The 22406-nt window shown below is 45.4% G+C and overlaps 1 protein-coding gene across 7 annotated transcripts in view; it reads right to left on the reverse strand.

Moving 5' to 3' along the window:
• The window catches only part of LOC126428097 (poly(rC)-binding protein 3), a 503159-nt gene that overhangs the window by 286169 nt on the left and 194584 nt on the right, over positions 1-22406 (reverse strand). The gene's annotated exons all lie outside the window — the stretch shown is intronic.

The raw sequence follows: 22406 nt of genomic DNA on the forward strand, positions 1-22406 counted from the left end.
TGTGCAAATATTTCATAGAAGGTGCAAGACAAGAGTACAGTGACTTGACCCAGAGAGATCAGCGCCTGATTTAATGTCGCAAAGCGCCACGTACGTCTTCGACAGCGAGTGACATGGCCCCTTGACCACGAATCGTAACGGGACAGGGTACAATATAAAACTAAATAAAATGCTTAGAGGTACTAAACGAAATGTAGGAAATCTCCACCTAAAACGAAATGCCCAAAGCATTGCTTTAACTTCAGTGTGTATACAAAAGGACTGCAACTCAAGAAAATGAACACCGACAGATGATGATACCACTCGAACTGAAATTGTCAGGGAGTCGGTGAGGGCAGAGGAAGGGAAACGACCCCTGCACTACACAGAAAAAGGCACGAACAACCACCAGCTATCACATTACTCGGGCCGCAGCAGCAGTCTGTGGCTTTCTTGTAGGCGGCGGTAAGCGCAGTCCTATCATTTACCACGCCTGCAGCCACTGAAACCGAACACACTGATGAAAAAACGTTACCACCGCCTGCTTATTAGTCGTTGGTCCATCATTAAAAAACAATGCAGCAACATTTCTGCGCGACGTGGATTCAGGTATCTGCAGGTATGAGACGGAAGATGTTTACACACAGCTCAGGACAATTCTGTAAACTATGGGCCGATGGTTTGTGGGTGCGAAAACGGCACCCAATAGCGTCACATGTATGTTCCATCAGGTTCAGATCAGGCGAATTCGGAGGCCAAGACGTCAATTCACTATACAACTCCTCAGACCACAGTAGCAAGATTCAGGCCTGGTGACATTGACAGTTACCGTGCTGGAGGAAGCCGTCAAGCATGAAAGGGTGCAGGTGGTCCGCAATAATGTTCACGTAGTTCACAGTCATCGATTACCACCACACGTCACAAGGGAGGCCAGGCGAATGCCCCCACGCCGCAACGCGTCCGTGGTGCGCGACGTGTTTCGAACAGCCGTCCGTCTGAATGACGGCGTATCCGGAAAAGATCATAGGCATGTTGCAACAACAAACACCATTCCACCAGGTGATACACTACTGGCCATTAAAATTGCTACACCACGAAGAAGACGTGCTACAGACGCGAAATTTAACCGACAGGAAGAAGATGCAATGATATGTAAATGATTAGCTTTTCAGAGCATTCACACAAGGTTGGCGCCGGTGGCGACATCTACAACGTGCTGACTGGGGAAAGTTTCCAACCGATTTCTCATACACAAACAGCAGTTGATCGGCGTTGCCTGGTGAAGCGTTGTTGTGATGCCTCGTGTAAGGAGGAGAAATGCGTACCATCACGTTTCCGCCTTTTATAAAGGTCGGATTGTAGCCTATCGCGATTGCGGTTTATCGCATCGCGACATTGCTGCTCGCGTTGGTAGAGATCCAATGACTGTTAGCAGATTATGGAATCGGTGGGTTCAGGAGAGTAATACGGAACTCGGTGCTGGATCCCAATGGCCTCGTATCACTAGCAGTCGAGATGACAGGTATCTTACCTCATGGCTGTAACGGATCGTGCAGCCACGTCTCGATCCCTGAGTCAACGGATGGGGACGTTTAAAAGACAACAACCATCTGCACGAACAGTTCGACGACGTTTGCAGCAGCATGGACTATCGGCTCGACCACGGCTGCGGTTACCCTTGACGCTGCATTCAGACAAGAGCGCCTGCGATGGTGTACTCAACGACGAACCTGGGTGCACGAATGGCAAAACGTCATTTTTTCGGATGAATACAGGTTCTGTTGACAGTATCATAATGGTCGCATCCATGTTTGGCGACATCGTGGTGAGCGCACATTGGAAGCGTGTATTCGTCATCGCCATACTGGCGTATCACCCGGCGTGATGGTATGGGGTGCCATTGGTTACAAGTCTCTGTCACCTCTTGTTCGCATTGACTGCACTTTGAACAGTGGACGTTACATTTCAGATGTGTTACGACCCGTGGCTCTACCCTTTGTTCGACCCCTGCGAAACCCTACATTTCAGCAGGATAATGCACGACAGCATGTTAGAGGTCCTGTACGGGCCTTTCTCGACACAGAAAATGTTCGACTGCTGGCCTGGCCAGCACATTCTCCAGATCTCTCACCAATTGAAAACGTCTGGTCAATGGTGGCCGAGCAACTGGCTCGTCACAATAAGCCAGTCACTACTTTTGATGAACTGTGGTATCGTGTTGAAGCTGCACGGGCAGCTGTACCTGTACACGCCATCAAAGCTCTGACTCAATCCCCAGGTGTATCAAGGCCGTTATAACAGCCAGAGATGGTTGTTCTGGGTACTGATTTCTCAGGATCCTTGAACCCAAACTGCGTGAAAATGTAACCACATGTCAGTTCTAGTATAATACATTTGTCCTATGAATACCCGTTTATCATCTGCATTTCTTCTTGGTGTAGCAATTTCAATGGCATAGTGTAGGTCCACATTGCTCCACGCCCAATATTGATGATGCTGTGGCCGCTGCAACCGTTTGGCGATAACGATGGGTCAACATGGGAACCGACGGGGGCCTTTTGCTACGGAGCTCCATGTTCAACAAAGTGCGCTGCACAGTGTGCTCCGACACACTTTTGCCTGCACCAGCATCGTACTCCGGCGTCGTATTTGGCAACCCTGCTTTACAGAGCGGAAGAGACTCCCACCTCCACATTCTATGAGGTGTAGACATCCGACACCTTGTTGCTTGCTCGTTGTTCCACAGAGCTCCAACCACTCCCCATACATGTTCACGACAGTAGCACGAGAACAGCCGACCAGCTGCGCCGTTTCTGACATAATCGTTCCCTGGCCACAGACCATAACAATCTTGCTTCAAAGTCGTAGATTTCCCGTTTGCAGCTCGTGTCATCACTAGAAAGTGTCTGCCCCGCTTATACAATGATGTGGCAAATGTCACGGATAGCGATACGCACAGATACAGATGGCAGTAGTATCGCGTACACAAGTGCAAGAGTGGAGCTGTGATTTGCCCTCAGATGATTCATGTGAAAAGATTCCCAACACGATTAATGCCGCACGACAGGAGTAACAGACTTTGAACGCGGAATAGTAGTTGCAGATAGACGTATGGACAGTCCACATAGGAAATCGTTAGGGAATTCAATACCAGGTGTACCGGTATGAAATGAGCGTTGAGATACAGATGTATCGATACGGAACATTTGTTGTCAACGAGCCTTAATTTTGTTTTGTTTTGTTGATATGACATCTGTCGAAGATATTTAGTATACATCAAGTCATGGAACAAACATCATCATATGTTTTCATCGTGTTAACAATATCGAATTTTGTACCAGAAAGTGACGATTTGCGGAAAGCATTAATTTTTTGTTTTCATTTGGAAAGAAGTGCTGCAGAGTCGCATCGAATGCTTGTCTAGGCACGTGGTGATCACGCTCTATCAGAAGCAACATCCAAAAGATGGTTTCAACGGTTCAGAAATAATGATTTTGATGTAAGAAATGAAGAACGTGGAAGACCACCAAAAAAGTTCGAACACGCCGAATTGCAAGCAATATTGGATGAAGATGATACTTTGAGTCACAAGTAAAAGGCAGCAATGCTAAATGTTGCACAACAAACAATTTCTGGCCGTTTGATAGCTATGAGAAAGACCAAAAGTGTGGAAAATGGGTGCCACATAAATTGAATGAAAGACAGATGGAAAACCGAAAAACCATTTGTCAAATTTTGCTACAAACACATGAAATAAAATCAATTTTGCATCGAGTTGTTACTGGCGGTGAAAAATGGATTTATTTTAAGAATCCTAAAGGCGAGACATTCTTTTCACGTCGGTTAGCAGCTTCGTGCGAGCACTGTCCTTATGAGCGTAATATGGCTGCGAATGGTACACCATTCCCCGTAGAAACGATGGAGTGTCCGCTTTCATATACCAACAAATCACGTAACTTCAGTTACGGTGGTGTTAAGGACACATTCGAACACAATAGCTCCTTTCTGCATTCTGGCGACGTCTCCATCTTAGTGCACTGATTCCATACGTCCGACTGACAAATGCGCGCCACTTCACTGCCAAGACTTACAACAGCAATGGGATAACATAACCGCCTGGTACCATATGTACAATACTGCAGTGCTAAGAAGTACCAACGTGGTACTGGCAATACTCATGCGAGTATAGAAGGGGAATAGTAATGGGCTGAAGTGAGAGTTGCACTATGTGTCTAAGAGGGAGAAGTACAAGGCTAGACCGTGCAGCCGTGATGAATGTGGTGTAACAGATAGCGAATCTACCTAGTAAGCAGAAGATCGAAGTTCGAGAACTGGCGCTGGTACAAATTTCAATTAATTGTCATAGCCTACATCATTATTACTGCATTACAATTTATCGATTCATCGATTAGCCAGGGGGAATCGTTAGTTCTAAATTTCAGTGTTCTTCCAGTGTTGTGGAAGACGTTATTTTCGGAGTATAGAGTCACGTCGACTTGGAGAAATCTTGAAGACGTAGATATACAGGGTAAATATACGTTCCAGTTTCAAAACACTGGAAAAAAAAAGAAAAACACTGCTCAGAATATTACCGAAGATATGGAAAACGTTATGAAAACAATAACAGTAAAATTTAAGGAACTTTTTCCCCACTAGATGGCGCTGTAAGCGGCAGAATACACATCTGTTCCTCAGTTTGCGTCTCTCGCACTCTGTATGACTACCTCAATGCAGTATCGTGCGCTGGTGGCAAAGCTCTTCTACCAGAATGGTGACAGTGCCAGTAGCTCTGGTAAGTTCCGGACGCTCAATGACATGGAAAAAGGCATTGGTTAGATGTCTGGTATGGGTCTGGAGAAAATGATTACAACTTTAGAAAAGACAGGTTCTTTTGAAGTTCAGTGAGGCAGAGGGAGGAAAGCAGCTGATCGAAGATATGGCCATAGCGCTGTAGGAGGGATCGGGAGGTGGTGTGCACCCACACAAGCAGTGCACGGAGAACTGCCCCAACGTTGGACATGCCTGCGAGCACGGTGCATAAAATCCTAGGAAACATCCTGCACTGCTATCAACGCAAAACCACCCACGTTCAGGAGTTGCTTCCCGCTGGCCTGCCAGCAAGACAATCGTTAATAGAATGAGATTTTCACTCTGCGGCGGAGTGTGCGCTGGCATGAAACTTCCCGGCAGATTAAAACTGTGTGCCGGACCGAGACTCCAACTCGGGACCTTTGCCTTTCGCGGGCAAGTGCTCTACCAACTGAGCTACCCAAGCACGACTCACGTCCCGTCCTCACAGCTTTAATTCCGCCAGTACCAGAAAGGCAAAGGTCCCGAGTTCGAGTCTCGGTCCGGCACACAGTTTTAATCTGCCAGGGAGTTTCAAGACAAACATTCGCTATGGAATTTTTTGCTCCCATGAACGTAGACAACGAATGGCCGTCTAACATTTTGTGCACAAACGAACTCCCATTTCCATCTCCAAGGACATGTCACTACGCAGAACTGCAGAATATGGGTAACGCAAACGCCACATGCATACCAACCGGAACCATTTTATTCTGAAAAGGTGACTGTGTAGTGCGGGTTGATGGCGTCGTTTATGGCTCTGAGCACTATGGGACTTGACTTCTGACGTCATCGGTCCCCTAGAACTTAGAACTGCTTAAACCTATCTGACCTAAGGACATCACACACATCCATGCCCGAGGCAGGATTCGAACCTGCGACCGTAGCGGTCACGAAGTTCCAGACTGAAGCGCCTAGAGCCGCACGGCCATACCGGCCGGCCATCGTTTATCTTTAAGGCCATATTTTTTCGAGATGAGATTTGAAGGTCCTGTTACCTGTCACTGATAAACTTGTGAAAGTCTTTTGTGCACCAGCATCAGTCCATTTGTATGCAATGTGGCGCTCCTTCGCCCATTGGAAAGCAAGTGAAGCCGAGCCGGGACACAATAACTAGAAACTTTCTGTGGCACACACACCACTCGAGTACACGGTCATGCAGGAGTAGGTGGTAAAATAGGTGCATAATGTCTTCCTCTTTGTTGGTAGGACAGACACCACTTATTGTTTCACAAGATTCTCATATGCTGCCGCACGTCTTCCAGTACGTCTGATAAAGGAAGCATGTTCGCACACCTTTGTCCCGTGGGGGATGGCACTGTTAGCGAGAATGTCGATAGTTTCATTGCCTCTGACAGCACGGTGCCAGTTAACAGTTCGGCATGTTGAATGCTTAACTTGTGTGGCCATGCATACTGTGTATGGTGTAATGTGTAAATCACACCACAGTGTAACACCTACAACGCCTCTCGGTGTTAATAAACCAAAATAGCTCCCAAATTAGCTCCCATGCCCTCGAAATATAAATTCAGAAAATGTCCCATGCACCTCCACCAGTAGTAATTTACAAAATAGAAATAAGAGACAAATAGAGGGAAATCTATAGTAGAAAAATAGAAAAAGAAAAGAATTTTAATCATAAATTTCGGAAGCATGGGAGGGGGGAAAAACGATAGAAATGGTTAAATTATTAGTTATTCTTATATATGAGAAAATATTATAGTCACAGAACGTAGGTCTTGAACACCAAAGATAGCGTTTACTGAAGTGTAAATAGAGATACAATGCAATTATGATACTCCAGTCTCTATCCTCTAGTCTGTTCGAAGTCAATTAGGACGTACAGCTTTAGGAAGCAACAATAGGAGCTTTATTAAACCAGGGCGCAAGAATAAATCGCGATGAGATTGTTTTTTGGGAAGCATTAATTTCAGATCAGAATTGGAACTTTTGTCATATTAGAGGAACGGGGAGGTGATCAATAATCTCTCTGACTTTAACGTCACTTCGTGTGAAGATTTAAATATTTTACGGAATTAACGATTTTTGGACAGATTCTGACTTTGTATTGTGATAGTCAAAAAGATTTACTTCACGCGACTAGTAATCATAGTTCGTGACAGTTTGTTCCCGTTTAATATCCACAATCTTTTTATCGAAAGTGACAGAACGTTGTTTAATATCTCTGATATTGACAGGATTCCAGATTAGATACTTATTCAAAGAACCCCTTTGGAGGCGATCGTGTGAATGAACTGATTTATTAATAATTATTGTTAAATAAAATAACGTGTTAATTTAAAACTGACTATTCGTCTTGAACTTTACTTCGATTTAGGTTCATAAATAATTAGGTTACGTGATTTTCACCAAGAATAAACTGCAGACGAGTAACTGAAACAAGTGAACGAGAATCTATTGAAAACACTAGTATTAATTTACTTATGGTTTTTTCCTTCAGAACTGGGAAGACAATACGTGTAGTGACTCACTGGGGTTAATTTAAGAACTAGCCGAGATAAAACAAAACGTCTCAATACCAGTCAATGTATAGATAAATTAACACTTTCATGCTAGATACGGAAGTCGGGATAGAAAAAAGGGTCGCTACAACAGCCATCGGATTGCGAATCATCTGTCATTTGTAGCCGAAGTTATTTATGTTCTGATGTCTTAGGTGCTATCTAGTGGGAAAAATCTTTATTTTTTCTTTCCGTAACTTTTCCCCCCTTCTTCGGTAATTTCAGTCGAAGCTGACGTCATTTTGAGCGGCAGTTCGTTCTAAATATAACCACCCTGTTCGAGCCGCCCTGTGTGGTGCACCGGCCAGCCCGCCGTGTCCAGCTCCTGGCGGCGCACAGCCGCAGGTAGCGGCCGCGGCTACAGCGACGCCGACGCCCGCCTGCCTGCCGAGCTCACGCCGGTACAGACGATTTCACGCTCCACGGCGGTCGAGCAGTTTCACAGCCGACTGCCGCCGGCCTGCCAACACTACGGACGCTTTGATCAGCGCAATCCGGGCGCGCAAAATCGCCAGCGCTCATCCAACATTTCAGCGGACGGAAAACAAGGCAAGCCCATATCCTTCGGCAGCGCACTGGCGCTGCACTGCCATTAACAACTCTCCTATATCTCAGAGTGTGTGTACAACGTGAGGCGAAGCTCGTCCGTAAGGCAACCAGTTTGGTTTGTAAATACACTTACGGTCAATAAATCATTTATGAACTGCCTCGTATAATGCTGCTACACACAAAACTGGCTATTTACACTCCTAAGTGGAAATCGAGTCAACCTCTGAGTACCTTCTTAGAAGCCGCGCCATTTTGGCAACTGACAACTATCAGCACCTCATCGAAACCGTTGTATACCGCGTTTGATGACAGCCCAAAAAGGAATGATGGAAGGAAAGTTAACATTTAACGCACACTCGACACAGAGGTCATCTAGTGACTGAGCTTTAATTCTGGTCGGAAGAGATACCGAAACAAGGAGCCTAGTTGCATCACCCTCCAACCGCGTGTGCGACATCAGAAACGTACTACAGAACGGGAGATTCTTTGTGGGATTTCAGGAACAGAAAAGTGGTTACCGCAAGGCAGTGTTCTCGCACCATTGTTATTCAACATTTACGGTACACTAACGATCAGCCACTGCCTGGAGGAACCCAGAGTTTTGTCTACTCTGGTGACTGTGCCATCACTGCTCAGGCCGACTGTTCTGAAAACGTGTAACAAACCCTGTCCAAAGATCTGGACCAATTTACTACCTAGTATAATGAAAATCACTTGAATGCGAATCCTGCCAAAATTCACACCTGTGTATTCCACCTCGGGAACAAACACGCTGATAAAACCGTTCAAAACATCTGCGAAGGAACTCCTCTTGAACATTATCTCCGGAATATATAGGAATGACTCTGTATAGTATAAATTCCGTCGTCTTGGTGGCATAGCCCCTACTGAAATAAGACGCAACGTAGCTTTTAGATCCGAGAAAAGCAAGGCTACAGCTACGGAAGCCTACCCTTTTTACAGTCGTCAGTCAGCACATCCTCGGCTGAAATCAAGAAGCAGCTTCTTGGCAACTACCGAAGCTCTTACAGAAACGCCATAGCGAATAAGGGTCTCAAAGTAGCGGAGTCAACATTCGGACAAATGGATGGTTCCGTAGAAAGCACTCCCTCCTGTTCATTCAGAGAAGTGGACGATGGACTGCACTCTAGTACCATGAGAAGCATGACCAACCTGCAGAACTGGGACCTTCCTCTGGAATTTTTTTTATTTTCTTTATTTTATTTTTTATTGCAACTATGGTAGATGTCTACATACAGACTACCAGCCACCTACTACAGTATTCATCTCCAGCCACACGCAGCATGAGAGACCCGATGGGGCGACACTGTAAGCACTCAACGTGGCCAATTTCTGGTAAACCAATTAATAATAAACTGATGTCAACGATCGAGTTCCTCTGGTTAAGTATCGGTCCGTCTGCTTAGCTGAGTAGTAACGTGTTTGTCTACCATGCAACAGGCCCGGGTTAGATTCCCGAACGGGTTGGAGATTTTCTCCGCTCGTGGACTGGATGTTACGTTGTGTTGTTGTACCACCACCACCACCACTTCCACCGCCGCCGCCGTCGCCGCTGCCGCCGCCGCGCAAGTCGCCCAATGTGGCGCCGCCTGAGATAAGACTTGCAATCCAGCGGCCGAACTTGCCCGATGGGGCCTCCCAGCCCACAGTGCTACACGATCACTTTTCTTGTTAAATTTATAGTTTGTACTTCTCATACTTCTTGACTGGAATACCCTCTTTCAAATTCTAAAGGTGGCAGGGGTAAAATACAGGGAGCGAAAGGCTGTTTACAATTTGTACAGAAACCAGATGGCAGTTATACGAGTCGAGGAACATGAAAGGGAAGCAGTGGTTGGGAAGGGAGTGCGACAGGGTTGTAACCTCTCCCCAATGTTATTCAATCTGTATATTGAGCAAGCAGTAAAGGAAACAAAAGAAAAGTTCGGAGTAGGTGTTAAAATCGATGGAGAAGAAATAAAAACTTTGAGGTTCGCCTATGACAGTGTTATTCTGTCAGAGACAGCAAAGGATTTGGAAGAGCAGTTGAACGGAATGGACAGTGTCTTGAAAGGAGCGTATAAGATGAACATCAACAAAAGTAAAACGAGGATAATGGCATGTAGTCGAATTAAGTCGGGTGATGCTAGGGAGTAAGATAAAAAATGGTTCAAATGGCTCTGAGCACTATGGGACTTAACTTCTGAGGTCATCAGTCGCCTAGAACTCAGAACTAATTAAACCTAACTAACCTAAGGACATCACACACATCCATGCCCGAGGCAGGATGGGAACCTGAGACCGTAGCAATCACGCTGTTCCAGGCAGTAGCGCCTAGAACAGCTCGGCCACCCCGGCCGGCAGATGAATACACTCAGCAAATTCAGAAGGATGTAGGTTGCAATAAGTACTGGGAGATGATGAAGCTTGCACAGGATAGAGTAGCATGGAGAGCTGCATCAAACCACTTTCAGGACTGAAGACCAAAACAACAACAACTTCTCATAATAATAATAATCTCAAGTGAGATTCACTATGCTCCGGGCTGGACTATTCCCACCACCAATACACCGACAGAGCCTGGAATTGTTAAACGCCTGGAGCCAACTAACTGAAGTCAGACTATAAGCGAGCAGACGCCGTGGTGTATTCCGCACAGTGTTGTAACGGCGCTGCAATATTTCCCGCGAATTTCTGGAGTCTGTAAGCTGCGTGTGCTCTCGAGTGAACGCCGCTTCTTGTCCTCCTCGGGCGCCAGCCCCGCAGGTGTTTCATCCGACGGCCGTCAGAGCCCTGTGGGCGAGGCGGGGCGCTCTCGAGGCAGGCCGGCACGTCTGCTCCTGGCGCGGCTCCAAAGCCGGCGACGGCGGCGGCAGGAGGGCCCGAGCAGCGAAGGAGCTCGCGAACAAAGCGTCGTCGGGGGAGGAAGTGCCGGGGGACCGGAAGGTAACAAACAACCATTGTCCTCGCGGTTCCCACCCCTAACCCTTCCCTGGCGCTACCGCCTCCCGGCTCCCGACTCCCGGCTGCGTCCCGCTCTCCCTCGCGCGCCCTAAGTGGCCGCATTATTCTCCGGCTTGTCTTGCGGCTTTTTATTTAAAACAGTCAGGTAGTCACCGTACAGCTGTCGCATTCACAATGGCTTTTGCAGCTCACATTTCATTTTCTGCGGCACCCGAGTATCATCTTACGGAGGCGTGAATTCACGACACGAATGACATTTCCGTTGGCTATAACGTTAATGAGAACGAATAACACCCAAAAACGTAAACCGTAGAGCGCTAGTGTTCCGGGCAAACTCCAGTTTGTGGCAGATCGAGTGCAGGAACTGCTGCTTAAGTAATCGAGCAAAAATTGGACTGGTGGCTTTAAAAATATTTTTCGAACGATTTATTGTACCGAGAACGAAGTCTTCCCCGAAGGCACTATCGTATAAAACATTCTCGGAGGGTGAAACCTCGAGATTTTGAAAATTACCTCCATCGTCTTCGTGAGGGCAGCTAATTTTTTGAACTGCTGCTGTGGTGGACTTATATAGCCCACAGACAGCATCTGACTGATCAGTACTTCGGTACTGTTGACGCAGATGCTGTCAACGTCTCCCATGGTAGCGCCACTGCTCCCGGGATACCTCTGCCTCTCCTCTGTATACAGACCTCGTTTCCCGCCACCGCTAAGATTACATCCACAGTTACGATTGAAATGCTTCTCACACACATTCTTATTACTACAGTCTCTTTAATTACAGACTGCCAGTACGTAGAAGCCTGGGACAAAACTTCCGTTTCGTCAGGTATGTTGTAAGTTTTTGTGAGGGTGTGCTCTGCAACTGCAGATTTCTCCAGTTCTCGATTTTAATGTGCCGTTGATGTTCTGAACAGCTGTCGGAAAGGGTGCGGATGGACTGACCGATGTAACTGCTACCGCACTCACAAGGGATCTTATAAATCCCAACGATCCTGAGGCCGACACTGTCCTTAACAGGGCGTAGCACCTCCTCTCTCTTCTTAGGAGGTAGGAAAAGAGGTCTTACATCTCGTCTCCCCAGCAGTCTACTTATTTTACTGGATGTAACGCCCCAGAAAGGAGGAAACACATTCGGTGGCTCATCACGTGACTGTTCATCAGCTTCACGTTTCCCTTGCTTGCACATCGCTGACTTCACATGACGTGAACCAAAGCCGTTTTTTTTTGGAACATGTGCTGCAAATGATTAATTCCGAAATCCAAGTGGTCCTCGATACAAACAGTTTTTGCTCTATGTACCAATGTATTTAAAACTGCTTTGTTCTATAACGGCGCTAAGATATAAATCAATGTGCGTAGGCTTGCGGTACACCGTCGGACTTCCGTTGTACCAAAACATTTTAAAACAGCAGCCTTCCTTCTTTCTCTGTCCCGACAGTAAATTGGATTTTAGGATGAATGCTGTTCATATGTTCGAGGTAGAGCTCAACAGCTTCTACGCCGTGTGGGTCAAATGATTCAAATGGCTCTGAGCACTATGGGACTTATCATCTGAGGTCATCAGTCCCCTAGAACTTAGAACTACTTAAACCTAATTAACTTGCGACCGTAGCGGTCGCGCGGTTCCAGACTGAAGCTCCTAGAATCGCTCGGCCACAGCAGCCGGCTACACAGTGTGGCCAGACTATAAATGTCTCTTCAACTTAGGAATAAGATGAAAATGGACGAACAGGGAACCAAATTAATGCATATTCCTCAAAATGATCCATAAAAAAAAAAATTGCCACTGCTGGAGCTCACACCACTCTACGCGTCGTTTCATAAGATTTATCACCATGAAAGTAGGTGGTCACCATGATATGTCACAACAACTTGATCGCTTGAGGAAAATGCTCTGCCAACAGTAACTTTCGTAAATAGTGAGACCACATCCGTACTGACATTTTTGAAGCTCACGCTAGTGTTTTAATTTTCTCAGCGAACATCTAAGAGTTTTTGATGTGATGTGCGCACCGGCCAACTATCAGAGTCACTAAATTACTTAAATACAGTTGCGGATCAAAATTTAAGTTACACTAGCTCGCCGTGAGAGCACGCTATGTGTCGTGACCGCGGCCAATGTGCAGCACGCGGCAGTAACTGCTGGCACGTCCGAGAGCGCGGGTGGTGTGGTATCCCACCGTGGTGTGTGCGCAGAGCAGGCTAGGCTCAACAGAGCGTCAATCAGATGTTCACTCCAAATCGGAGGGGCGTGCAGCGATCAGATTTCTGTGGGCTAAACTGCTCAACTGCACGCACATTCATCGAGAAATCACTGTGAGCGTGCAATCTCTCGCCTAGCCACTGTAACATGGTGTGAGCAGTTTGACACAGGCCGCACACATTTTCTGACGAATATCGCCAAGTCAGGCCCACAACGCCCAGTACCGTTGCAAATGTCGACCATGTGGATGTGATCATCAGAGAGGATCAGCGCGTAACACCACAGGAAGTTAGCCGCCGCCACGCTCAACATTTCGTATGTCGGTGTGTTCGCCACTGTTCGCAAGCACCCCGGATATCGTAAACTGCGTGCCAGGTAGCTCCCACGGTTGCTCACCGATGTTCATAAAGGACGACGTTTCCAATCTTCACTGGCACTTTTGGAACGGTATTCTGTGGAGATCAACGAGTTTCTACGGCGAATCATCACAGGTGATGAAACGTGGATCCATCACTTCACCCGGGAAACAAAGAGAACGTCGATGGAATGGGTGCACACTCCATCACCATAAAGGAAGAAGGCCAAAACCAACCTTCAGCAGGGAAGGTGAAGGCGACAGCGTTCTATGACATGGAGAGGATTGTGCATGTGGAATTTATGCCAGAAGGCGCAAAAATTGGCTCTGCTTCGTACTGTCAAACGTTGCACGGGTTGCTTAAGGCCAGCATGGGAAATTGAGCGCCATTGTTATTCTGTTGCACGATAACGCAACACCACTCTCAGCCCACCAAAATCAGAACTGCTCCAGTGATTCAAGTGGAAGGTATGGCAACATCCTCCATACAGTACAGTACAGACCTAGCGCCATGCGATTATCGCATGTTTCGCAAGAAGAAAGAGGATCTCGGTGGATGACGATTCCGGAACGATGCGGAGGTGAAAGCAGCTGTATCCAGGTGGTGGCTTCTATGCATCCGGAGTCGAAGAGTTGGTTACCTGTTCCGAGAAATGGTTACACGCTCTTGGGGACTATGCGGAAAGGTAAACTTCCATCGTATGTTGTCATGCCTATGCGTATGTGGTTTAATAAATGGCCTTAACTTGGAAGTGTATCTTACTTTTGATTCGCCCTCGTATTTGGCTAGCCTGTAGGTCGGAGAAATCAATGCAATACCTTCCTAGCAGAGTAATCCGTACAGCTTGGGAGGTCTAGGAGCTCGGGCTTAAGACTGATCAACATTTGAGCCTTTGTATGCTAGTTATCAGATGTAGGGATTGTATGTAGTTCAAGTGTTCCTGTCACCTGTTACTCCAACTCGGATTTTATTTATGTTTCCCTCATATAGCTCTGAGAAAGATGCTTTTGGATTGGAAGTTCATAAACGCCAAATTACGTAAGCCTAACTTAAAAACTATTTATTGACTACTTACAACATGCCACTGCACAAATATACAGAAACAAGTTTTGAATAATACTGTTTGTCAAAAATCTAACCTGTCATCACTAACTTAGGATGAAGTTGTTTTTCCCAGCCAGGGCGCGGCTAAAACATAGCTACCGACAGAGTATTTAGCACACTGGACTCGCGTTCGGGAGGGCAACTCTTCCGATCCGCGTCCGGAGATCCAAATTTAGGGTTCCCGTAATTTCCCTGAATCTCTTCGAGCAAATGCTGGAATGGTTCCTCCCAAAGGGCACCGCCGAATTCCTTCCCCATCTTGTATCAGCCCGAGCTTGTGCTCCCTCCCTAATGCCCTCACTATCGACAGGACGTTAAACACTAAGTGGCGCGCTTGAGCTGTTTTTGTTCTGCAGTTCCTTTAAAGTACATCAAAGATATGCTAGAACTTAGTTCATCAACGTACTGGCGTTATTTGACCATAGGATATTTTCCATTAGTATTCATAACAATATTTTTTTCTCACAAACTATACGAGATTGCATGCAAGAAGGGTTGTATAAAATTACGTGGCATTAACGGATGTTTTATTTTGTCAATCATTTACAGCTAGGCACTGGAGATACGGTGTTTTTTCTAGTTTTGATTATTTACAGCTAAATCTCAGTATTCAGTATCCAGCTACGTAACCGACTGGAAGTTCACAATGCGTCTTTCCCTCTCGCGTCTTCGCCTGTCATGCGCGCTATCTTCGTGATGTGTGGCGCAAGAGACGTATTACTTACAGCAAGTCCGTTTATTAGAGGACCAAGATCGATTCTAGAAACTTTTTTTTCGATGCTGCTAATGGTCTAGACAGAGCGCGCGTGTTCGAGTAATGACCCTTGTAGGGATGAACTTTGCAACCATATACCAGGCGAATTGGTAGTGTAGCAGAGAGACACCCCAAACGGGGGAATGCTTCGGAGGTGATTTCCAGTTCCAACATTTATATTATAACGAAGGAAAATCTCCTTAAAAACTTCGGCGTAGTCGGGAGATTCGACGGTTTATAATTCATCTGTGGGACGACATGTCCCAGACAACAAAATGAAGGCATATTCTATGTGAAGGTCTTCAGCCGCGCTTTGATCTGCGAGATACGGTTAAAATAGTCACAGTTCCAATGGTAAATGCCCTGACGCAATGAAAGAGCACTGAATAAGATTCTAAGATCCGAACACTGGACCGGAAAACGCACACCGCCATCTGTCAAGGCACCGCCTAGCGGTACCAGTTAATTCCTCGCAGCATGCGCAAAAATCTTCATAACAACGAAACCATTTAATTATATCGCGCCAAGTCCACCTTTCCCGTCAATGCCTCCGCCACCTCTTTAGCAGCTACACTATCCAATGCTAGTTCCAGGCGGACTAATGCAGCACGCCACTTAAGACGAAACGCCAACGGAATCGCAATTAACTGATTAACTGTCAACAACTCCACGTCCGAGCACGTGCGTCGCACTTTCTGATTCTTGTACTCTATCCTCCACAGGGAGGAACAATATTTCCACTGCGGGCAATATAAACAAGCAACGAGTGCCACCTCCACCACACACGGCCCACGACTCGCCTCTTACATCAAGAAGAGCTCTCTATGTACTCCCAGATAGTTCCGGCTCCAAGAACTTCCGAAATGTTTTAAATACTCGAGCCTTTTAGCCAATCACACACGAGGCGCAGAATGGTTGTCCTTTAACTGAAGTGCGGAAATACAGATCACTCCCTTTCTCCCAGTGACAGTACTCTTATGGTAAGCGCAACCTCCTGGTAAAAGGTGTCACTATTTCCCACATAATGCTGATGGCAGAATACCTCACAAAGTAAGCACCCATATTTCATGGGCTTGCTCTGGCTTCACTAACACATATCTCAAAGCACTGCTAGGCTAGAATGAACGGTAGGTTTCATCCTCATTTAAAATACAAATCATTATTATTCCTCCAGAGACTTAATTCTCTCTCTCTCTCTCACACACACACACACACACACACACACACACACACACACACACACACACACACTATCCGTACATACTTCATACCTTCATTCTCAAATTTATTTCGCCAATACCTCCGGCAACTCTTCAAGGTATCTAGCTAGGTAGAGTTACAGCTAGGACAATCTACACCACTGTTTTTCCCCAGTACAAGGAAACGCACTTGTCGAGTTTGCAATAGTAGGGTTTCAGATTAAGTGGAGAGCCTTTTAGGATGGCACCGATGACAAAAGTGGCTTGAGTATTGGTTAAGTTCAACAACGCTCAGATTTATTTTTAACCTCACTGAAGATTACTGGGCAGTACCCAGTTGAAGAATACAGCTCCTTGAAATCTTTTCTCTGAACTAGGCAGTACAGTTTTAACAGTCGTGGGTTAGCCGTCAGGTTGGTTGGTTTGTGGGGGTTGAAGGGACCGTATTACAAAGGCCATCGGTCCGTTGTTTCACGACCATGAAACTCCCAAAGGGAAGAAAAGCAAGCAACGGAGACAAGGGACGCCACAGAAAAAGAAAGACATAGACAAAGACCAGAAAAGAAGAATTAAAAGCACACAGTTACAGTGGTTGGCAAACCACGGAAGAAAATAAGGAAAAAAAGAAAAAAAAGGAAAAAAAGGAAAAACCAACCACCAAGACACATACTGAAAACCCCAATCTAAAACCGTAGGCCAATGGCCAGACACACACACGAAAGAGACAAACCCTCAGATGGATCGACAAAAGCCCCCTGCACGAATAAAATTGAAAACTAAGCCTGCCATTACAGCGTCATCCATTAGAAGTGCAGGGAGCGTATCAGGCAGCGCAAACGTCTGCCTGAGCGCAGTTAAAAGCGGACAGTCCAACAAGATGTGGACCACTGTCAACGCTGATCCACAGCGACAGAGGCGGGTCCCCGCGGCGCAATAAATGACCGTGCGTCAGCCAGGTACGGCCAATGCGTAGCCGGCAGAGAACAACTGAGTCCTTGCGAGAGGCTCGCATGGAGGAGCGCGGCACACCCGTACTCTCCGTGGTAACCCGAAGGTTGGGTGAAGGCAGGGTGCGCCATTCATCACCCCACTTTCTGCCGCAATCGTAACTGGAGATCACATTCCGAAAGGCTAATCTCCAGGGCCGGTTCACTGATAGGCTGTTTGGCCAGCCTGTCAACACGTTCATTGCCCGGGATGCCGACATGACCCGGGGTCCACACAAAAACCACAGACCGGCCGCAACGGGCAAGAGTATGGATGGACTCCTGGACAGCCATCACCAGACGAGAGCGAGGAAAACACTGGTCGATAGCTCATAAACCGCTCAGGGAGTCACTGAAGACTCACCTGAACAGGAGCGGATATACTCTAGGGCGCGAATGATGGCTACCAGCTCTGCAGTGAAAACACTGCATCCATCCAGCAATGAGCGTTGTTCAGATCGATCCCCAAGAGTAAAAGCTTAACCAATGACACAGCAACCACCGAACCGTCAGTATAGATTACGTAAGAGCCGTGTAACGCGGCAAGGATGGAAAGAAAGTGGCGGCGGGGGTATATGTATATAGGCCCGGAAAACAGGTGGGAGAGGGAAAAACTCAAGTCCAGAGAGAAGAGCCCAGACGCGGACCGCGATCGTACACCCTGACCGGGGCCGCCGTTCTGGAAGATGGACGACCGAGTTGGGGAACAGGAGACGGTAATTCGGGTGCCCGGGCAAGCTTCAAACATGTGCAGCATAAGTGGCCAGTAGTCGTTGGCGCCGGATCCGGAATGGAGGGACCCAGCCTCCAGAAGTAGGCTGTTTACAGGGCTTGTGCGGGAAGCACCAGTTGCGAGTCGGATCCCGCAGTAAATAATAATGGAGTCAAGCAACCGCAACGCGGAAGGCGATGCCGACCGTACGCCAGGATTCCATAATCGAGACGGGACTGAATTAATGCCTGGTACAGTCGTAGAAGGGTAGACCGATCGGCAGCCCAGCTGGTGTGACTCAAGCAACGAAGAGCGTTAAGATGGCACCAGCATGTTCGTCAGCCGTCAGGTTAAAGAGAATCGTCAAACATAGAAGTGTACCAGTTCACGCGCATTAGAGCAACAATTCTACTCAAACGGCGAGGAAACTGGTGGAATGCCAAAATACTTAACATATCTTTCACCTATCAACTAGTACTGCATCGAAACAACAATCATCGAGCCCAGATTAATTTTTTTTTTTCCGCTGCGCAGTGGAGTGCGCACTGCTAATGTTAAGGATAAATGTTTGGTTCGTACATTTAACAAGTGAGCAGTAAAATACTAAACTATCATAAGGGTGCGACATGCATCCAAACTTCTTTTCTTTTACGATTCACATGTTTCTTTTTATTGCAAAATAATCACATTTTTGTCTTATTCTCTTATTTCCAAGTTTCATGGTATGTGGCTGGCTCCCTTTCGCGTACAAATACATTTTCTGACATGTAACAGCCGAACTACTATTAGACAGTTTTAGTTGTTTACAGGTGAGCATTTCCTGTTTTACTATTAATTCGTTTCCGAGACTTCATATTCTGCTGTTTCAGTGGATTTCATCGTGGTAAGGACTATGTGTTTGTATACAGGAACTCTATTCTGTGACGCAAAATAACTCTCAACGTCAGCATGTTCACACGAAAAAGTGGCGCTCGTGAAGTGCAAGTTACCGTATACTTTCTGTAAATAGACAGACACCAACAGTCACCAGGAGAAATGTGCGTTGTAGCAAACGTATTTTAGTGGTAATAAAGAATATAGATTAATAAGCACAATTCTGTACACACAAAGGACAATCCACAACTTATCTGGCGGTCACACAAATGGCGTGAATGTGGTTAAAATAGTATAAAGTTTCAAAAGAAGACTAGATTACGCACTGTGAAGCTCCAGCGATATTAGTTTCGCTGCCTTTATGTGAAAACGGTGTAAACAGACAAATGTTAAGATGAAAGTGAATTATGAGTGCTGGCGAAGTGATTCGTTTTAGAGTGTTTAATCCCAGCGTATATAACAGAAGTTAGATTCGATATGAAAGCATTCTCGATTCGAGTTTACCTGGTCAATATGTAAGCTGCTGTATTTAGGCATGCTCTGTGTCCACTGCACACGATGGTCGGTCTGGAAGTACGCGGCCGACGAGAATGTGGATGAAATTCACAGCGCAGTCAAGACTGACATTGCGAAGATCTGCATAGGCTTCGTCCACCAAGTTGTAAACAAACCCTACACGACAAACCTTTCTGTTTGATGGATGTCACGCCTGTTAAACCTCTGATCAGAATCTCCTGTAAATGAGCATCCCGTTTATGTAAGTTTCTCTGACGTTTCGCAATTTTACTATATGAAATTTGGATTCTTGATAGCACGCCAGAAACTAAGGAGTGGTCGGTATAACCGGTGAGAGGAGATGAAAGTGTGCCAAAGGAAGCGAAGCCAGATATCAGACTGCCCGGGAGACAAGATATGACTACTGTTTCCCAGGTGTTCCACGGTAAGTGATTATACGCTAACTCGGAGTCCAGAACAACGACAACACCAACTGGAGAGCGTCGCGCTGCCGACTAAAACCTTTCTTTAGTGAACTATCCTCACAGCGGCTACACGAGCTGCCGCGTTGCCAACCGACGATCAGTCCTCGCTGGCACTTGACTGTATGTTATAGGCGCCACAGGCAGATTGCGAACGAAAAAAGAATGATAGGGAGATAACAGCACGTTAATGGAAAAGAATTACGAGTAATATAATGACATGTAGTCATGTTAATTATATAGAAATAATAATCGATTACAATAAGGAACAATAAAAAAATTTGCTACATTGGACAAGATTCGAATATATGACCGTCTACCTGTCAGGGTTACGAGTTAACCATTGCACTACGACCCAACACTGGGTTAAGGGGAGGCGGAACGATCGATCTCCTCCATGTTAATTTTAGCAAATAGAAGTAACATTTTTTCTAAAATCATTAAACATATTGCTCTGAAATTTGGACTACATGTTCAGTGAATATTTCTCTACAAAGTTATAATGCCATGTTAAGAAATAATATTGGTTTTTGTTTCACAATTTTTTTAAACAGATTCTTATTTTTTCTCTAAAATTTTGCACTTTTTCTATTACTCTTTAATTATACCACATTTTTTTACAATTTGTTATAAAAATGAAAGAAACGAAGTAAACAACATTGTGTATAAATTTCACTGATATACTGTTAGCAGTTTTTGAGAAAATGTTCCTCAAAGACGAAAATTTTTAAGTTACAGGAAATGGCTTCCAAAGTTTTTTTAATACATTCCTGCCCCCATATGATAGATTATCAGCATCCTCTTCTTTTTTCAGTGTTGGTTTCCTTTTCACTGGTATTTTCTTCTCTTTTGCTGCATGTTGTAGGCTTTTGTCTCTTCTTCCTGCACCTCTTAGTCTTTCTTCATCAATTAGGCGCATTGTGAAAATGGTGGTGTGTCCTGGTTGGAAACCTAAACGTTCCAGCACATTTGATAATTTTTCATTCACTGTAGGTTGCCACTGCATCATACAATCCAAAATGCAGTTAACTGTACAGACACTCTTTTGGGAATCCTAATCCAAATTAAATTATTTACACTTTCATTTGGATTTTGTGTTTTCCCATGTGGACGCTTTTCCAATACGCTTGGTTGTGATAAATCTCTGAATATGGGCTTAATTACATCAATTACAGCATTTGGCAAACTGTTTTTATGGGCATATTCCTTTCCTGATTGGTACTTACACCAAGAGTCATCACCTGTGGGGCACATTGCATGTTGTGGATGCTCATTTGTTGATGCAGTATAAAAAATAATGCCCATACTACTCTCCTCATATTCTCAATGCTTCTTGTATTTTGCCCAACTGCACACCCATAAAACCTTTGGAATCTATCAATTGCTTCATCTGTCAGTCTTCCTCTTCCTCCACGAGTCTTACCATCACTAAGCTTCTGGGATCCTAATGTCTGCTTTAGTTTCCGCAAGCGAGCCCCTATGCACGTCTGCACATGTCCAATGCACTCCTGTTTTTTTAATGTGAATTTCATTGCCATAAGCTTTGAGTTCCTCTACAGCTTTATATCCCTTAGAATCACCATCTCCTAGATAGTTAGTGTATCGTACATTATACCACTCCTGTGATCTGAAAAAAAAAAAAAAAAAAAATTTGCTTTCACTCCCACTACTTCCATCACTCCACTCGTGCCGTGAAAATTTGCTTCACAACTTTCACTATGTTCGTCCTTGGTATTGCCCTGACATCTACAATGTTTTGAGAGAATAGCAACATTACTTACTTTGCAACTGCCTCCACTGGTAGCTGTCAAAACTCCATTTAGAGATTTATGACCTCTACGTTACCATGATCCATCTAAAGCAACAGTTAAATCTCTACAATTCCCATTATCTGTCACAGCTTCTTCAATTGCTTTCTTCATTGTTGCTTGAGCAATTTCTTGTAAAATCCAAATTTGGTTGGTGGTTTTGGCAAGTTCATAAGTCCACATAACATAGTCCCTGCAGCACTGCCCTTGCCAATGCAACGCAAGCCTTACACTAGCCTAACATTTATATCATACACCTTCTTTCCACTATTACCACTACCAGGAATACTGTTAGAATAAGAAAACGAAACTTCTGCAGCACATTTGTTACACTTCAATAGCATTTTACATGCCAAACCAATATGTGAAGTTATTTTCAATTCCAATCCTCTTTCTTTGCAAACTTGGCATACTACGTTATGTTTCAAAATATTAGAGAGCAAGGGTATGGTAATTATTTCATTAACATCATTACTGTCACTTTCATAGTTTTCAAATTTTTCTTTGCGGTCACAAAGTTTCTTGCTGGAAGAAGTTCTATCACATTCATTTGAAGTAGTCGGTGAAGC

This window comes from Schistocerca serialis, chromosome 12, assembly GCF_023864345.2.
Source record: "Schistocerca serialis cubense isolate TAMUIC-IGC-003099 chromosome 12, iqSchSeri2.2, whole genome shotgun sequence".
Taxonomy (NCBI): domain Eukaryota; kingdom Metazoa; phylum Arthropoda; class Insecta; order Orthoptera; family Acrididae; genus Schistocerca; species Schistocerca serialis.